Source organism: Amblyomma americanum, chromosome 4 (genome assembly GCF_052857255.1).
Source record: "Amblyomma americanum isolate KBUSLIRL-KWMA chromosome 4, ASM5285725v1, whole genome shotgun sequence".
NCBI lineage: Eukaryota > Metazoa > Arthropoda > Arachnida > Ixodida > Ixodidae > Amblyomma > Amblyomma americanum.
The window spans coordinates 135,995,925-136,007,213 of NC_135500.1; the positions used below are offsets into that span (position 1 = coordinate 135,995,925).

An 11,289-nucleotide genomic window follows, 5' to 3' on the forward strand; every position below is an offset into this window, starting at 1 on the left:
TTCATTCCCGTTTCCGTGGTGTAGCGGTTATCACGTGCGCCTCACACGCGCAAGGTCCCCGGTTGGACCCCGGGCGGAAACATTGGTTTTAGTTTTTTTTAGCTATGTGCTCCCTGCGCATCAATTTTGGTCAGTCGCGGTCACAACCTCTAGGACAGGCAAGAAATCCCTGCTTTCATTCCCGTTTCCGTGGTGTAGCGGTTATAACATGCGCCTCACACGCGCAAGGTCCCCGGTTGGACCCCGGGCGGAAACATTGGTTTTAGTTGTTTTTAGCTATGTGCTCCCTGCGCATCGATTTTGGGCAGTCGTGGTCTCAACCATCAGAACAAACAAGAAATCCCTGCTTTCATTCCCGTTTCCGTGGTGTAGCGGTTATCACGTGCGCCTCACACGCGCAAGGTCCCCGGTTGGACCCCGGGCGGAAACATTGGTTTTAGTTGTTTTTAGCTATGTGCTCCCTGCGCATCAATTTTGGTCAGTCGCGGTCACAACCTCTAGAACAGGCAAGAAATCCCTGCTTTCATTCCCGTTTCCGTGGTGTAGCGGTTATCACGTGCGCCTCGCACGCGCAAGGTCCCCGGTTGGACCCCGGGCGGAAACATTGGTTTTAGTTTTTTTTAGGTATGTGCTCCCTGCGCATCAATTTTGGTCAGTCGCGGTCACAACCTCTAGAACAGGCAAGAAATCCCTGCTTTCATTCCCGTTTCCGTGGTGTAGCGGTTATCACGTGCGCCTCACACGCGCAAGGTCCCCGGTTGGACCCCGGGCGGAAACATTGGTTTTAGTTTTTTTTAGCTATGTGCTCCCTGCGCATCAATTTTGGTCAGTCGCGGTCACAACCTCTAGAACAGGCAAGAAATCCCTGCTTTCATTCCCGTTTCCGTGGTGTAGCGGTTATCACGTGCGCCTCACACGCGCAAGGTCCCCGGTTGGACCCCGGGCGGAAACATTGGTTTTAGTTGTTTTTAGCTATGTGCTCCCTGCGCATCGATTTTGGGCAGTCGTGGTCACAACCATCAGAACAAACAAGAAATCCCTGCTTTCATTCCCGTTTCCGTGGTGTAGCGGTTATCACGTGCGCCTCACACGCGCAAGGTCCCCGGTTGGACCCCGGGCGGAAACATTGGTTTTAGTTTTTTTTTAGCTATGTGCTCCCTCCGCATCAATTTGGTCAGTCGCGGTCACAACCTCTAGAACAGGCAAGAAATCCCTGCTTTCATTCCCGTTTCCGTGGTGTAGCGGTTATCACGTGCGCCTCACACGCGCAAGGTCCCCGGTTCGACCCCGGGCGGAAACATTCGTTTTAGTTTTTTTTAGCTATGTGCTCCCTGCGCATCAATTTTGGTCAGTCGCGGTCACAACCTCTAGAACAGGCAAGAAATCCCTGCTTTCATTCCCGTTTCCGTGGTGTAGCGGTTATCACGTGCGCCTCACACGCGCAAGGTCCCCGGTTGGACCCCGGGCGGAAACATTGGTTTTAGTTTTTTTTAGCTATGTGCTCCCTGCGCATCAATTTTGGTCAGTCGCGGTCACAACCTCTAGAACAGGCAAGAAATCCCTGCTTTCATTCCCGTTTCCGTGGTGTAGCGGTTATCACGTGCGCCTCACACGCGCAAGGTCCCCGGTTGGACCCCGGGCGGAAACATTGGTTTTAGTTTTTTTTTAGCTATGTGCTCCCTCCGCATCAATTTGGTCAGTCGCGGTCACAACCTCTAGAACAGGCAAGAAATCCCTGCTTTCATTCCCGTTTCCGTGGTGTAGCGGTTATCACGTGCGCCTCACACGCGCAAGGTCCCCGGTTGGACCCCGGGCGGAAACATTGGTTTTAGTTTTTTTTAGCTATGTGCTCCCTGCGCATCAATTTTGGTCAGTCGCGGTCACAACCTCTAGAACAGGCAAGAAATCCCTGCTTTCATTCCCGTTTCCGTGGTGTAGCGGTTATCACGTGCGCCTCACACGCGCAAGGTCCCCGGTTGGACCCCGGGCGGAAACATTGGTTTTAGTTTTTTTTTAGCTATGTGCTCCCTCCGCATCAATTTGGTCAGTCGCGGTCACAACCTCTAGAACAGGCAAGAAATCCCTGCTTTCATTCCCGTTTCCGTGGTGTAGCGGTTATCACGTGCGCCTCACACGCGCAAGGTCCCCGGTTGGACCCCGGGCGGAAACATTGGTTTTAGTTGTTTTTAGCTATGTGCTCCCTGCGCATCAATTTTGGTCAGTCGCGGTCACAACCTCTAGAACAGGCAAGAAATCCCTGCTTTCATTCCCGTTTCCGTGGTGTAGCGGTTATCACGTGCGCCTCGCACGCGCAAGGTCCCCGGTTGGACCCCGGGCGGAAACATTGGTTTTAGTTTTTTTTAGGTATGTGCTCCCTGCGCATCAATTTTGGTCAGTCGCGGTCACAACCTCTAGAACAGGCAAGAAATCCCTGCTTTCATTCCCGTTTCCGTGGTGTAGCGGTTATCACGTGCGCCTCACACGCGCAAGGTCCCCGGTTGGACCCCGGGCGGAAACATTGGTTTTAGTTTTTTTTAGCTATGTGCTCCCTGCGCATCAATTTTGGTCAGTCGCGGTCACAACCTCTAGAACAGGCAAGAAATCCCTGCTTTCATTCCCGTTTCCGTGGTGTAGCGGTTATCACGTGCGCCTCACACGCGCAAGGTCCCCGGTTGGACCCCGGGCGGAAACATTGGTTTTAGTTGTTTTTAGCTATGTGCTCCCTGCGCATCGATTTTGGGCAGTCGTGGTCACAACCATCAGAACAAACAAGAAATCCCTGCTTTCATTCCCGTTTCCGTGGTGTAGCGGTTATCACGTGCGCCTCACACGCGCAAGGTCCCCGGTTGGACCCCGGGCGGAAACATTGGTTTTAGTTTTTTTTTAGCTATGTGCTCCCTCCGCATCAATTTGGTCAGTCGCGGTCACAACCTCTAGAACAGGCAAGAAATCCCTGCTTTCATTCCCGTTTCCGTGGTGTAGCGGTTATCACGTGCGCCTCACACGCGCAAGGTCCCCGGTTCGACCCCGGGCGGAAACATTCGTTTTAGTTTTTTTTAGCTATGTGCTCCCTGCGCATCAATTTTGGTCAGTCGCGGTCACAACCTCTAGAACAGGCAAGAAATCCCTGCTTTCATTCCCGTTTCCGTGGTGTAGCGGTTATCACGTGCGCCTCACACGCGCAAGGTCCCCGGTTGGACCCCGGGCGGAAACATTGGTTTTAGTTTTTTTTAGCTATGTGCTCCCTGCGCATCAATTTTGGTCAGTCGCGGTCACAACCTCTAGAACAGGCAAGAAATCCCTGCTTTCATTCCCGTTTCCGTGGTGTAGCGGTTATCACGTGCGCCTCACACGCGCAAGGTCCCCGGTTGGACCCCGGGCGGAAACATTGGTTTTAGTTTTTTTTTAGCTATGTGCTCCCTCCGCATCAATTTGGTCAGTCGCGGTCACAACCTCTAGAACAGGCAAGAAATCCCTGCTTTCATTCCCGTTTCCGTGGTGTAGCGGTTATCACGTGCGCCTCACACGCGCAAGGTCCCCGGTTCGACCCCGGGCGGAAACATTGGTTTTAGTTGTTTTTAGCTATGTGCTCCCTGCGCATCAATTTTGGTCAGTCGCGGTCACAACCTCTAGAACAGGCAAGAAATCCCTGCTTTCATTCCCGTTTCCGTGGTGTAGCGGTTATCACGTGCGCCTCACACGCGCAAGGTCCCCGGTTGGACCCCGGGCGGAAACATTCGTTTTAGTTTTTTTTTAGCTATGTGCTCCCTGCGCATCGATTTTGGGCAGTCGTGGTCTCAACCATCAGAACAAACAAGAAATCCCTGCTTTCATTCCCGTTTCCGTGGTGTAGCGGTTATCACGTGCGCCTCACACGCGCAAGGTCCCCGGTTGGACCCCGGGCGGAAACATTGGTTTTAGTTGTTTTTAGCTATGTGCTCCCTGCGCATCAATTTTGGTCAGTCGCGGTCACAACCTCTAGAACAGGCAAGAAATCCCTGCTTTCATTCCCGTTTCCGTGGTGTAGCGGTTATCACGTGCGCCTCACACGCGCAAGGTCCCCGGTTGGACCCCGGGCGGAAACATTCGTTTTAGTTTTTTTTTAGCTATGTGCTCCCTGCGCATCGATTTTGGGCAGTCGTGGTCTCAACCATCAGAACAAACAAGAAATCCCTGCTTTCATTCCCGTTTCCGTGGTGTAGCGGTTATCACGTGCGCCTCACACGCGCAAGGTCCCCGGTTGGACCCCGGGCGGAAACATTGGTTTTAGTTGTTTTTAGCTATGTGCTCCCTGCGCATCAATTTTGGTCAGTCGCGGTCACAACCTCTAGAACAGGCAAGAAATCCCTGCTTTCATTCCCGTTTCCGTGGTGTAGCGGTTATCACGTGCGCCTCACACGCGCAAGGTCCCCGGTTGGACCCCGGGCGGAAACATTGGTTTTAGTTTTTTTTTTAGCTATGTGCTCCCTGCGCATCGATTTTGGGCAGTCGTGGTCTCAACCATCAGAACAAACAAGAAATCCCTGCTTTCATTCCCGTTTCCGTGGTGTAGCGGTTATCACGTGCGCCTCACACGCGCAAGGTCCCCGGTTGGACCCCGGGCGGAAACATTCGTTTTAGTTTTTTTTTTAGCTATGTGCTCCCTGCGCATCGATTTTGGGCAGTCGTGGTCTCAACCATCAGAACAAACAAGAAATCCCTGCTTTCATTCCCGTTTCCGTGGTGTAGCGGTTATCACGTGCGCCTCACACGCGCAAGGTCCCCGGTTGGACCCCGGGCGGAAACATTGGTTTTAGTTGTTTTTAGCTATGTGCTCCCTGCGCATCAATTTTGGTCTGTCGCGGTCACAACCTCTAGAACAGGCAAGAAATCCCTGCTTTCATTCCCGTTTCCGTGGTGTAGCGGTTATCACGTGCGCCTCACACGCGCAAGGTCCCCGGTTGGACCCCGGGCGGAAACATTGGTTTTAGTTTTTTTTAGCTATGTGCTCCCTGCGCATCAATTTTGGTCTGTCGCGGTCACAACCTCCAGAACAGGCAAGAATTCCCCGCTTTCATTCCCGTTTCCGTGGTGTAGCGGTTATCACGTGCGCCTCACACGCGCAAGGTCCCCGGTTGGACCCCGGGCGGAAACATTGGTTTTAGTTTTTTTTAGCTATGTGCTCCCTGCGCATCAATTTTGGTCTGTCGCGGTCACAACCTCTAGAACAGGCAAGAAATCCCTGCTTTCATTCCCGTTTCCGTGGTGTAGCGGTTATCACGTGCGCCTCACACGCGCAAGGTCCCCGGTTGGACCCCGGGCGGAAACATTGGTTTTAGTTTTTTTTAGCTATGTGCTCCCTGCGCATCAATTTTGGTCTGTCGCGGTCACAACCTCCAGAACAGGCAAGAATTCCCCGCTTTCATTCCCGTTTCCGTGGTGTAGCGGTTATCACGTGCGCCTCACACGCGCAAGGTCCCCGGTTGGACCCCGGGCGGAAACATTGGTTTTAGTTTTTTTTAGCTATGTGCTCCCTGCGCATCAATTTTGGTCAGTCGCGGTCACAACCTCTAGGACAGGCAAGAAATCCCTGCTTTCATTCCCGTTTCCGTGGTGTAGCGGTTATCACATGCGCCTCACACGCGCAAGGTCCCCGGTTGGACCCCGGGCGGAAACATTGGTTTTAGTTGTTTTTAGCTATGTGCTCCCTGCGCATCAATTTTGGTCAGTCGCGGTCACAACCTCTAGAACAGGCAAGAAATCCCTGCTTTCATTCCCGTTTCCGTGGTGTAGCGGTTATCACGTGCGCCTCGCACGCGCAAGGTCCCCGGTTGGACCCCGGGCGGAAACATTGGTTTTAGTTTTTTTTAGGTATGTGCTCCCTGCGCATCAATTTTGGTCAGTCGCGGTCACAACCTCTAGAACAGGCAAGAAATCCCTGCTTTCATTCCCGTTTCCGTGGTGTAGCGGTTATCACGTGCGCCTCACACGCGCAAGGTCCCCGGTTGGACCCCGGGCGGAAACATTGGTTTTAGTTTTTTTTAGCTATGTGCTCCCTGCGCATCAATTTTGGTCAGTCGCGGTCACAACCTCTAGAACAGGCAAGAAATCCCTGCTTTCATTCCCGTTTCCGTGGTGTAGCGGTTATCACGTGCGCCTCACACGCGCAAGGTCCCCGGTTGGACCCCGGGCGGAAACATTGGTTTTAGTTGTTTTTAGCTATGTGCTCCCTGCGCATCGATTTTGGGCAGTCGTGGTCACAACCATCAGAACAAACAAGAAATCCCTGCTTTCATTCCCGTTTCCGTGGTGTAGCGGTTATCACGTGCGCCTCACACGCGCAAGGTCCCCGGTTGGACCCCGGGCGGAAACATTCGTTTTAGTTTTTTTTTTAGCTATGTGCTCCCTGCGCATCGATTTTGGGCAGTCGTGGTCTCAACCATCAGAACAAACAAGAAATCCCTGCTTTCATTCCCGTTTCCGTGGTGTAGCGGTTATCACGTGCGCCTCACACGCGCAAGGTCCCCGGTTGGACCCCGGGCGGAAACATTGGTTTTAGTTGTTTTTAGCTATGTGCTCCCTGCGCATCAATTTTGGTCAGTCGCGGTCACAACCTCTAGAACAGGCAAGAAATCCCTGCTTTCATTCCCGTTTCCGTGGTGTAGCGGTTATCACGTGCGCCTCACACGCGCAAGGTCCCCGGTTGGACCCCGGGCGGAAACATTCGTTTTAGTTTTTTTTTAGCTATGTGCTCCCTGCGCATCGATTTTGGGCAGTCGTGGTCTCAACCATCAGAACAAACAAGAAATCCCTGCTTTCATTCCCGTTTCCGTGGTGTAGCGGTTATCACGTGCGCCTCACACGCGCAAGGTCCCCGGTTGGACCCCGGGCGGAAACATTGGTTTTAGTTGTTTTTAGCTATGTGCTCCCTGCGCATCAATTTTGGTCAGTCGCGGTCACAACCTCTAGAACAGGCAAGAAATCCCTGCTTTCATTCCCGTTTCCGTGGTGTAGCGGTTATCACGTGCGCCTCACACGCGCAAGGTCCCCGGTTGGACCCCGGGCGGAAACATTGGTTTTAGTTTTTTTTTTAGCTATGTGCTCCCTGCGCATCGATTTTGGGCAGTCGTGGTCTCAACCATCAGAACAAACAAGAAATCCCTGCTTTCATTCCCGTTTCCGTGGTGTAGCGGTTATCACGTGCGCCTCACACGCGCAAGGTCCCCGGTTGGACCCCGGGCGGAAACATTCGTTTTAGTTTTTTTTTTAGCTATGTGCTCCCTGCGCATCGATTTTGGGCAGTCGTGGTCTCAACCATCAGAACAAACAAGAAATCCCTGCTTTCATTCCCGTTTCCGTGGTGTAGCGGTTATCACGTGCGCCTCACACGCGCAAGGTCCCCGGTTGGACCCCGGGCGGAAACATTGGTTTTAGTTGTTTTTAGCTATGTGCTCCCTGCGCATCAATTTTGGTCTGTCGCGGTCACAACCTCTAGAACAGGCAAGAAATCCCTGCTTTCATTCCCGTTTCCGTGGTGTAGCGGTTATCACGTGCGCCTCACACGCGCAAGGTCCCCGGTTGGACCCCGGGCGGAAACATTGGTTTTAGTTTTTTTTAGCTATGTGCTCCCTGCGCATCAATTTTGGTCTGTCGCGGTCACAACCTCCAGAACAGGCAAGAATTCCCCGCTTTCATTCCCGTTTCCGTGGTGTAGCGGTTATCACGTGCGCCTCACACGCGCAAGGTCCCCGGTTGGACCCCGGGCGGAAACATTGGTTTTAGTTTTTTTTAGCTATGTGCTCCCTGCGCATCAATTTTGGTCTGTCGCGGTCACAACCTCTAGAACAGGCAAGAAATCCCTGCTTTCATTCCCGTTTCCGTGGTGTAGCGGTTATCACGTGCGCCTCACACGCGCAAGGTCCCCGGTTGGACCCCGGGCGGAAACATTGGTTTTAGTTTTTTTTAGCTATGTGCTCCCTGCGCATCAATTTTGGTCTGTCGCGGTCACAACCTCCAGAACAGGCAAGAATTCCCCGCTTTCATTCCCGTTTCCGTGGTGTAGCGGTTATCACGTGCGCCTCACACGCGCAAGGTCCCCGGTTGGACCCCGGGCGGAAACATTGGTTTTAGTTTTTTTTAGCTATGTGCTCCCTGCGCATCAATTTTGGTCAGTCGCGGTCACAACCTCTAGGACAGGCAAGAAATCCCTGCTTTCATTCCCGTTTCCGTGGTGTAGCGGTTATCACATGCGCCTCACACGCGCAAGGTCCCCGGTTGGACCCCGGGCGGAAACATTGGTTTTAGTTGTTTTTAGCTATGTGCTCCCTGCGCATCAATTTTGGTCAGTCGCGGTCACAACCTCTAGAACAGGCAAGAAATCCCTGCTTTCATTCCCGTTTCCGTGGTGTAGCGGTTATCACGTGCGCCTCGCACGCGCAAGGTCCCCGGTTGGACCCCGGGCGGAAACATTGGTTTTAGTTTTTTTTAGGTATGTGCTCCCTGCGCATCAATTTTGGTCAGTCGCGGTCACAACCTCTAGAACAGGCAAGAAATCCCTGCTTTCATTCCCGTTTCCGTGGTGTAGCGGTTATCACGTGCGCCTCACACGCGCAAGGTCCCCGGTTGGACCCCGGGCGGAAACATTGGTTTTAGTTTTTTTTAGCTATGTGCTCCCTGCGCATCAATTTTGGTCAGTCGCGGTCACAACCTCTAGAACAGGCAAGAAATCCCTGCTTTCATTCCCGTTTCCGTGGTGTAGCGGTTATCACGTGCGCCTCACACGCGCAAGGTCCCCGGTTGGACCCCGGGCGGAAACATTGGTTTTAGTTGTTTTTAGCTATGTGCTCCCTGCGCATCGATTTTGGGCAGTCGTGGTCACAACCATCAGAACAAACAAGAAATCCCTGCTTTCATTCCCGTTTCCGTGGTGTAGCGGTTATCACGTGCGCCTCACACGCGCAAGGTCCCCGGTTGGACCCCGGGCGGAAACATTGGTTTTAGTTTTTTTTTAGCTATGTGCTCCCTCCGCATCAATTTGGTCAGTCGCGGTCACAACCTCTAGAACAGGCAAGAAATCCCTGCTTTCATTCCCGTTTCCGTGGTGTAGCGGTTATCACGTGCGCCTCACACGCGCAAGGTCCCCGGTTCGACCCCGGGCGGAAACATTCGTTTTAGTTTTTTTTTAGCTATGTGCTCCCTGCGCATCGATTTTGGGCAGTCGTGGTCACAACCATCAGAACAAACAAGAAATCCCTGCTTTCATTCCCGTTTCCGTGGTGTAGCGGTTATCACGTGCGCCTCACACGCGCAAGGTCCCCGGTTGGACCCCGGGCGGAAACATTGGTTTTAGTTTTTTTTAGCTATGTGCTCCCTGCGCATCAATTTTGGTCAGTCGCGGTCACAACCTCTAGGACAGGCAAGAAATCCCTGCTTTCATTCCCGTTTCCGTGGTGTAGCGGTTATAACATGCGCCTCACACGCGCAAGGTCCCCGGTTGGACCCCGGGCGGAAACATTGGTTTTAGTTGTTTTTAGCTATGTGCTCCCTGCGCATCAATTTTGGTCAGTCGCGGTCACAACCTCTAGAACAGGCAAGAAATCCCTGCTTTCATTCCCGTTTCCGTGGTGTAGCGGTTATCACGTGCGCCTCGCACGCGCAAGGTCCCCGGTTGGACCCCGGGCGGAAACATTGGTTTTAGTTTTTTTTAGGTATGTGCTCCCTGCGCATCAATTTTGGTCAGTCGCGGTCACAACCTCTAGAACAGGCAAGAAATCCCTGCTTTCATTCCCGTTTCCGTGGTGTAGCGGTTATCACGTGCGCCTCACACGCGCAAGGTCCCCGGTTGGACCCCGGGCGGAAACATTGGTTTTAGTTTTTTTTAGCTATGTGCTCCCTGCGCATCAATTTTGGTCAGTCGCGGTCACAACCTCTAGAACAGGCAAGAAATCCCTGCTTTCATTCCCGTTTCCGTGGTGTAGCGGTTATCACGTGCGCCTCACACGCGCAAGGTCCCCGGTTGGACCCCGGGCGGAAACATTGGTTTTAGTTGTTTTTAGCTATGTGCTCCCTGCGCATCGATTTTGGGCAGTCGTGGTCACAACCATCAGAACAAACAAGAAATCCCTGCTTTCATTCCCGTTTCCGTGGTGTAGCGGTTATCACGTGCGCCTCACACGCGCAAGGTCCCCGGTTGGACCCCGGGCGGAAACATTGGTTTTAGTTTTTTTTTAGCTATGTGCTCCCTCCGCATCAATTTGGTCAGTCGCGGTCACAACCTCTAGAACAGGCAAGAAATCCCTGCTTTCATTCCCGTTTCCGTGGTGTAGCGGTTATCACGTGCGCCTCACACGCGCAAGGTCCCCGGTTCGACCCCGGGCGGAAACATTCGTTTTAGTTTTTTTTAGCTATGTGCTCCCTGCGCATCAATTTTGGTCAGTCGCGGTCACAACCTCTAGAACAGGCAAGAAATCCCTGCTTTCATTCCCGTTTCCGTGGTGTAGCGGTTATCACGTGCGCCTCACACGCGCAAGGTCCCCGGTTGGACCCCGGGCGGAAACATTGGTTTTAGTTTTTTTTAGCTATGTGCTCCCTGCGCATCAATTTTGGTCAGTCGCGGTCACAACCTCTAGAACAGGCAAGAAATCCCTGCTTTCATTCCCGTTTCCGTGGTGTAGCGGTTATCACGTGCGCCTCACACGCGCAAGGTCCCCGGTTGGACCCCGGGCGGAAACATTGGTTTTAGTTTTTTTTTAGCTATGTGCTCCCTCCGCATCAATTTGGTCAGTCGCGGTCACAACCTCTAGAACAGGCAAGAAATCCCTGCTTTCATTCCCGTTTCCGTGGTGTAGCGGTTATCACGTGCGCCTCACACGCGCAAGGTCCCCGGTTGGACCCCGGGCGGAAACATTGGTTTTAGTTTTTTTTAGCTATGTGCTCCCTGCGCATCAATTTTGGTCAGTCGCGGTCACAACCTCTAGAACAGGCAAGAAATCCCTGCTTTCATTCCCGTTTCCGTGGTGTAGCGGTTATCACGTGCGCCTCACACGCGCAAGGTCCCCGGTTGGACCCCGGGCGGAAACATTGGTTTTAGTTTTTTTTTAGCTATGTGCTCCCTCCGCATCAATTTGGTCAGTCGCGGTCACAACCTCTAGAACAGGCAAGAAATCCCTGCTTTCATTCCCGTTTCCGTGGTGTAGCGGTTATCACGTGCGCCTCACACGCGCAAGGTCCCCGGTTGGACCCCGGGCGGAAACATTGGTTTTAGTTGTTTTTAGCTATGTGCTCCCTGCGCATCAATTTTGGTCAGTCGCG

At 53.0% G+C, this 11,289-nt stretch overlaps 61 non-coding genes across 61 annotated transcripts; all 61 read left to right on the forward strand.

The window, feature by feature from the left end:
- The first annotated feature begins 9 nt into the window (after nucleotides 1-9).
- Nucleotides 10-82, forward strand: TRNAV-CAC (transfer RNA valine (anticodon CAC)). The gene has a single exon. It is a non-coding gene; the product is annotated as a tRNA-Val (tRNA).
- A 275-nt stretch (nucleotides 83-357) lies between these two features.
- On the forward strand, nucleotides 358-430 carry TRNAV-CAC (transfer RNA valine (anticodon CAC)). Its single transcript has one exon. It is a non-coding gene; the product is annotated as a tRNA-Val (tRNA).
- A 101-nt stretch (nucleotides 431-531) lies between these two features.
- TRNAA-CGC (transfer RNA alanine (anticodon CGC)) lies at nucleotides 532-604 on the forward strand. Its single transcript has one exon. It is a non-coding gene; the product is annotated as a tRNA-Ala (tRNA).
- Nucleotides 605-705: 101 nt separating this feature from the next.
- TRNAV-CAC (transfer RNA valine (anticodon CAC)) lies at nucleotides 706-778 on the forward strand. The gene has a single exon. It is a non-coding gene; the product is annotated as a tRNA-Val (tRNA).
- Nucleotides 779-879: 101 nt separating this feature from the next.
- TRNAV-CAC (transfer RNA valine (anticodon CAC)) lies at nucleotides 880-952 on the forward strand. Its single transcript has one exon. It is a non-coding gene; the product is annotated as a tRNA-Val (tRNA).
- Nucleotides 953-1,053: 101 nt separating this feature from the next.
- TRNAV-CAC (transfer RNA valine (anticodon CAC)) lies at nucleotides 1,054-1,126 on the forward strand. The gene has a single exon. It is a non-coding gene; the product is annotated as a tRNA-Val (tRNA).
- Nucleotides 1,127-1,227: 101 nt separating this feature from the next.
- Nucleotides 1,228-1,300, forward strand: TRNAV-CAC (transfer RNA valine (anticodon CAC)). Its single transcript has one exon. It is a non-coding gene; the product is annotated as a tRNA-Val (tRNA).
- Nucleotides 1,301-1,401: 101 nt separating this feature from the next.
- On the forward strand, nucleotides 1,402-1,474 carry TRNAV-CAC (transfer RNA valine (anticodon CAC)). Its single transcript has one exon. It is a non-coding gene; the product is annotated as a tRNA-Val (tRNA).
- Nucleotides 1,475-1,575: 101 nt separating this feature from the next.
- On the forward strand, nucleotides 1,576-1,648 carry TRNAV-CAC (transfer RNA valine (anticodon CAC)). The gene has a single exon. It is a non-coding gene; the product is annotated as a tRNA-Val (tRNA).
- Nucleotides 1,649-1,749: 101 nt separating this feature from the next.
- On the forward strand, nucleotides 1,750-1,822 carry TRNAV-CAC (transfer RNA valine (anticodon CAC)). Its single transcript has one exon. It is a non-coding gene; the product is annotated as a tRNA-Val (tRNA).
- A 101-nt stretch (nucleotides 1,823-1,923) lies between these two features.
- On the forward strand, nucleotides 1,924-1,996 carry TRNAV-CAC (transfer RNA valine (anticodon CAC)). Its single transcript has one exon. It is a non-coding gene; the product is annotated as a tRNA-Val (tRNA).
- Nucleotides 1,997-2,097: 101 nt separating this feature from the next.
- On the forward strand, nucleotides 2,098-2,170 carry TRNAV-CAC (transfer RNA valine (anticodon CAC)). The gene has a single exon. It is a non-coding gene; the product is annotated as a tRNA-Val (tRNA).
- Nucleotides 2,171-2,271: 101 nt separating this feature from the next.
- Nucleotides 2,272-2,344, forward strand: TRNAA-CGC (transfer RNA alanine (anticodon CGC)). Its single transcript has one exon. It is a non-coding gene; the product is annotated as a tRNA-Ala (tRNA).
- Nucleotides 2,345-2,445: 101 nt separating this feature from the next.
- Nucleotides 2,446-2,518, forward strand: TRNAV-CAC (transfer RNA valine (anticodon CAC)). The gene has a single exon. It is a non-coding gene; the product is annotated as a tRNA-Val (tRNA).
- Nucleotides 2,519-2,619: 101 nt separating this feature from the next.
- Nucleotides 2,620-2,692, forward strand: TRNAV-CAC (transfer RNA valine (anticodon CAC)). Its single transcript has one exon. It is a non-coding gene; the product is annotated as a tRNA-Val (tRNA).
- Nucleotides 2,693-2,793: 101 nt separating this feature from the next.
- Nucleotides 2,794-2,866, forward strand: TRNAV-CAC (transfer RNA valine (anticodon CAC)). Its single transcript has one exon. It is a non-coding gene; the product is annotated as a tRNA-Val (tRNA).
- Nucleotides 2,867-2,967: 101 nt separating this feature from the next.
- On the forward strand, nucleotides 2,968-3,040 carry TRNAV-CAC (transfer RNA valine (anticodon CAC)). The gene has a single exon. It is a non-coding gene; the product is annotated as a tRNA-Val (tRNA).
- Nucleotides 3,041-3,141: 101 nt separating this feature from the next.
- Nucleotides 3,142-3,214, forward strand: TRNAV-CAC (transfer RNA valine (anticodon CAC)). Its single transcript has one exon. It is a non-coding gene; the product is annotated as a tRNA-Val (tRNA).
- A 101-nt stretch (nucleotides 3,215-3,315) lies between these two features.
- On the forward strand, nucleotides 3,316-3,388 carry TRNAV-CAC (transfer RNA valine (anticodon CAC)). Its single transcript has one exon. It is a non-coding gene; the product is annotated as a tRNA-Val (tRNA).
- A 101-nt stretch (nucleotides 3,389-3,489) lies between these two features.
- Nucleotides 3,490-3,562, forward strand: TRNAV-CAC (transfer RNA valine (anticodon CAC)). Its single transcript has one exon. It is a non-coding gene; the product is annotated as a tRNA-Val (tRNA).
- Nucleotides 3,563-3,663: 101 nt separating this feature from the next.
- TRNAV-CAC (transfer RNA valine (anticodon CAC)) lies at nucleotides 3,664-3,736 on the forward strand. The gene has a single exon. It is a non-coding gene; the product is annotated as a tRNA-Val (tRNA).
- Nucleotides 3,737-3,838: 102 nt separating this feature from the next.
- On the forward strand, nucleotides 3,839-3,911 carry TRNAV-CAC (transfer RNA valine (anticodon CAC)). The gene has a single exon. It is a non-coding gene; the product is annotated as a tRNA-Val (tRNA).
- Nucleotides 3,912-4,012: 101 nt separating this feature from the next.
- On the forward strand, nucleotides 4,013-4,085 carry TRNAV-CAC (transfer RNA valine (anticodon CAC)). The gene has a single exon. It is a non-coding gene; the product is annotated as a tRNA-Val (tRNA).
- A 102-nt stretch (nucleotides 4,086-4,187) lies between these two features.
- Nucleotides 4,188-4,260, forward strand: TRNAV-CAC (transfer RNA valine (anticodon CAC)). Its single transcript has one exon. It is a non-coding gene; the product is annotated as a tRNA-Val (tRNA).
- Nucleotides 4,261-4,361: 101 nt separating this feature from the next.
- TRNAV-CAC (transfer RNA valine (anticodon CAC)) lies at nucleotides 4,362-4,434 on the forward strand. The gene has a single exon. It is a non-coding gene; the product is annotated as a tRNA-Val (tRNA).
- A 103-nt stretch (nucleotides 4,435-4,537) lies between these two features.
- TRNAV-CAC (transfer RNA valine (anticodon CAC)) lies at nucleotides 4,538-4,610 on the forward strand. The gene has a single exon. It is a non-coding gene; the product is annotated as a tRNA-Val (tRNA).
- Nucleotides 4,611-4,713: 103 nt separating this feature from the next.
- TRNAV-CAC (transfer RNA valine (anticodon CAC)) lies at nucleotides 4,714-4,786 on the forward strand. The gene has a single exon. It is a non-coding gene; the product is annotated as a tRNA-Val (tRNA).
- A 101-nt stretch (nucleotides 4,787-4,887) lies between these two features.
- TRNAV-CAC (transfer RNA valine (anticodon CAC)) lies at nucleotides 4,888-4,960 on the forward strand. Its single transcript has one exon. It is a non-coding gene; the product is annotated as a tRNA-Val (tRNA).
- Nucleotides 4,961-5,061: 101 nt separating this feature from the next.
- Nucleotides 5,062-5,134, forward strand: TRNAV-CAC (transfer RNA valine (anticodon CAC)). The gene has a single exon. It is a non-coding gene; the product is annotated as a tRNA-Val (tRNA).
- A 101-nt stretch (nucleotides 5,135-5,235) lies between these two features.
- Nucleotides 5,236-5,308, forward strand: TRNAV-CAC (transfer RNA valine (anticodon CAC)). The gene has a single exon. It is a non-coding gene; the product is annotated as a tRNA-Val (tRNA).
- Nucleotides 5,309-5,409: 101 nt separating this feature from the next.
- Nucleotides 5,410-5,482, forward strand: TRNAV-CAC (transfer RNA valine (anticodon CAC)). The gene has a single exon. It is a non-coding gene; the product is annotated as a tRNA-Val (tRNA).
- Nucleotides 5,483-5,757: 275 nt separating this feature from the next.
- TRNAA-CGC (transfer RNA alanine (anticodon CGC)) lies at nucleotides 5,758-5,830 on the forward strand. Its single transcript has one exon. It is a non-coding gene; the product is annotated as a tRNA-Ala (tRNA).
- Nucleotides 5,831-5,931: 101 nt separating this feature from the next.
- Nucleotides 5,932-6,004, forward strand: TRNAV-CAC (transfer RNA valine (anticodon CAC)). The gene has a single exon. It is a non-coding gene; the product is annotated as a tRNA-Val (tRNA).
- Nucleotides 6,005-6,105: 101 nt separating this feature from the next.
- Nucleotides 6,106-6,178, forward strand: TRNAV-CAC (transfer RNA valine (anticodon CAC)). Its single transcript has one exon. It is a non-coding gene; the product is annotated as a tRNA-Val (tRNA).
- A 101-nt stretch (nucleotides 6,179-6,279) lies between these two features.
- On the forward strand, nucleotides 6,280-6,352 carry TRNAV-CAC (transfer RNA valine (anticodon CAC)). Its single transcript has one exon. It is a non-coding gene; the product is annotated as a tRNA-Val (tRNA).
- Nucleotides 6,353-6,455: 103 nt separating this feature from the next.
- TRNAV-CAC (transfer RNA valine (anticodon CAC)) lies at nucleotides 6,456-6,528 on the forward strand. The gene has a single exon. It is a non-coding gene; the product is annotated as a tRNA-Val (tRNA).
- A 101-nt stretch (nucleotides 6,529-6,629) lies between these two features.
- Nucleotides 6,630-6,702, forward strand: TRNAV-CAC (transfer RNA valine (anticodon CAC)). Its single transcript has one exon. It is a non-coding gene; the product is annotated as a tRNA-Val (tRNA).
- A 102-nt stretch (nucleotides 6,703-6,804) lies between these two features.
- On the forward strand, nucleotides 6,805-6,877 carry TRNAV-CAC (transfer RNA valine (anticodon CAC)). The gene has a single exon. It is a non-coding gene; the product is annotated as a tRNA-Val (tRNA).
- Nucleotides 6,878-6,978: 101 nt separating this feature from the next.
- On the forward strand, nucleotides 6,979-7,051 carry TRNAV-CAC (transfer RNA valine (anticodon CAC)). The gene has a single exon. It is a non-coding gene; the product is annotated as a tRNA-Val (tRNA).
- A 103-nt stretch (nucleotides 7,052-7,154) lies between these two features.
- Nucleotides 7,155-7,227, forward strand: TRNAV-CAC (transfer RNA valine (anticodon CAC)). Its single transcript has one exon. It is a non-coding gene; the product is annotated as a tRNA-Val (tRNA).
- A 103-nt stretch (nucleotides 7,228-7,330) lies between these two features.
- TRNAV-CAC (transfer RNA valine (anticodon CAC)) lies at nucleotides 7,331-7,403 on the forward strand. The gene has a single exon. It is a non-coding gene; the product is annotated as a tRNA-Val (tRNA).
- Nucleotides 7,404-7,504: 101 nt separating this feature from the next.
- On the forward strand, nucleotides 7,505-7,577 carry TRNAV-CAC (transfer RNA valine (anticodon CAC)). The gene has a single exon. It is a non-coding gene; the product is annotated as a tRNA-Val (tRNA).
- Nucleotides 7,578-7,678: 101 nt separating this feature from the next.
- On the forward strand, nucleotides 7,679-7,751 carry TRNAV-CAC (transfer RNA valine (anticodon CAC)). Its single transcript has one exon. It is a non-coding gene; the product is annotated as a tRNA-Val (tRNA).
- A 101-nt stretch (nucleotides 7,752-7,852) lies between these two features.
- Nucleotides 7,853-7,925, forward strand: TRNAV-CAC (transfer RNA valine (anticodon CAC)). The gene has a single exon. It is a non-coding gene; the product is annotated as a tRNA-Val (tRNA).
- A 101-nt stretch (nucleotides 7,926-8,026) lies between these two features.
- On the forward strand, nucleotides 8,027-8,099 carry TRNAV-CAC (transfer RNA valine (anticodon CAC)). The gene has a single exon. It is a non-coding gene; the product is annotated as a tRNA-Val (tRNA).
- A 275-nt stretch (nucleotides 8,100-8,374) lies between these two features.
- On the forward strand, nucleotides 8,375-8,447 carry TRNAA-CGC (transfer RNA alanine (anticodon CGC)). Its single transcript has one exon. It is a non-coding gene; the product is annotated as a tRNA-Ala (tRNA).
- Nucleotides 8,448-8,548: 101 nt separating this feature from the next.
- On the forward strand, nucleotides 8,549-8,621 carry TRNAV-CAC (transfer RNA valine (anticodon CAC)). Its single transcript has one exon. It is a non-coding gene; the product is annotated as a tRNA-Val (tRNA).
- A 101-nt stretch (nucleotides 8,622-8,722) lies between these two features.
- Nucleotides 8,723-8,795, forward strand: TRNAV-CAC (transfer RNA valine (anticodon CAC)). Its single transcript has one exon. It is a non-coding gene; the product is annotated as a tRNA-Val (tRNA).
- A 101-nt stretch (nucleotides 8,796-8,896) lies between these two features.
- Nucleotides 8,897-8,969, forward strand: TRNAV-CAC (transfer RNA valine (anticodon CAC)). Its single transcript has one exon. It is a non-coding gene; the product is annotated as a tRNA-Val (tRNA).
- Nucleotides 8,970-9,070: 101 nt separating this feature from the next.
- TRNAV-CAC (transfer RNA valine (anticodon CAC)) lies at nucleotides 9,071-9,143 on the forward strand. The gene has a single exon. It is a non-coding gene; the product is annotated as a tRNA-Val (tRNA).
- Nucleotides 9,144-9,245: 102 nt separating this feature from the next.
- On the forward strand, nucleotides 9,246-9,318 carry TRNAV-CAC (transfer RNA valine (anticodon CAC)). Its single transcript has one exon. It is a non-coding gene; the product is annotated as a tRNA-Val (tRNA).
- Nucleotides 9,319-9,593: 275 nt separating this feature from the next.
- Nucleotides 9,594-9,666, forward strand: TRNAA-CGC (transfer RNA alanine (anticodon CGC)). The gene has a single exon. It is a non-coding gene; the product is annotated as a tRNA-Ala (tRNA).
- A 101-nt stretch (nucleotides 9,667-9,767) lies between these two features.
- Nucleotides 9,768-9,840, forward strand: TRNAV-CAC (transfer RNA valine (anticodon CAC)). The gene has a single exon. It is a non-coding gene; the product is annotated as a tRNA-Val (tRNA).
- A 101-nt stretch (nucleotides 9,841-9,941) lies between these two features.
- On the forward strand, nucleotides 9,942-10,014 carry TRNAV-CAC (transfer RNA valine (anticodon CAC)). Its single transcript has one exon. It is a non-coding gene; the product is annotated as a tRNA-Val (tRNA).
- Nucleotides 10,015-10,115: 101 nt separating this feature from the next.
- On the forward strand, nucleotides 10,116-10,188 carry TRNAV-CAC (transfer RNA valine (anticodon CAC)). The gene has a single exon. It is a non-coding gene; the product is annotated as a tRNA-Val (tRNA).
- A 101-nt stretch (nucleotides 10,189-10,289) lies between these two features.
- Nucleotides 10,290-10,362, forward strand: TRNAV-CAC (transfer RNA valine (anticodon CAC)). The gene has a single exon. It is a non-coding gene; the product is annotated as a tRNA-Val (tRNA).
- Nucleotides 10,363-10,463: 101 nt separating this feature from the next.
- TRNAV-CAC (transfer RNA valine (anticodon CAC)) lies at nucleotides 10,464-10,536 on the forward strand. The gene has a single exon. It is a non-coding gene; the product is annotated as a tRNA-Val (tRNA).
- A 101-nt stretch (nucleotides 10,537-10,637) lies between these two features.
- On the forward strand, nucleotides 10,638-10,710 carry TRNAV-CAC (transfer RNA valine (anticodon CAC)). Its single transcript has one exon. It is a non-coding gene; the product is annotated as a tRNA-Val (tRNA).
- Nucleotides 10,711-10,811: 101 nt separating this feature from the next.
- On the forward strand, nucleotides 10,812-10,884 carry TRNAV-CAC (transfer RNA valine (anticodon CAC)). The gene has a single exon. It is a non-coding gene; the product is annotated as a tRNA-Val (tRNA).
- Nucleotides 10,885-10,985: 101 nt separating this feature from the next.
- TRNAV-CAC (transfer RNA valine (anticodon CAC)) lies at nucleotides 10,986-11,058 on the forward strand. The gene has a single exon. It is a non-coding gene; the product is annotated as a tRNA-Val (tRNA).
- A 101-nt stretch (nucleotides 11,059-11,159) lies between these two features.
- TRNAV-CAC (transfer RNA valine (anticodon CAC)) lies at nucleotides 11,160-11,232 on the forward strand. Its single transcript has one exon. It is a non-coding gene; the product is annotated as a tRNA-Val (tRNA).
- The last annotated feature ends 57 nt before the right edge of the window (nucleotides 11,233-11,289 follow it).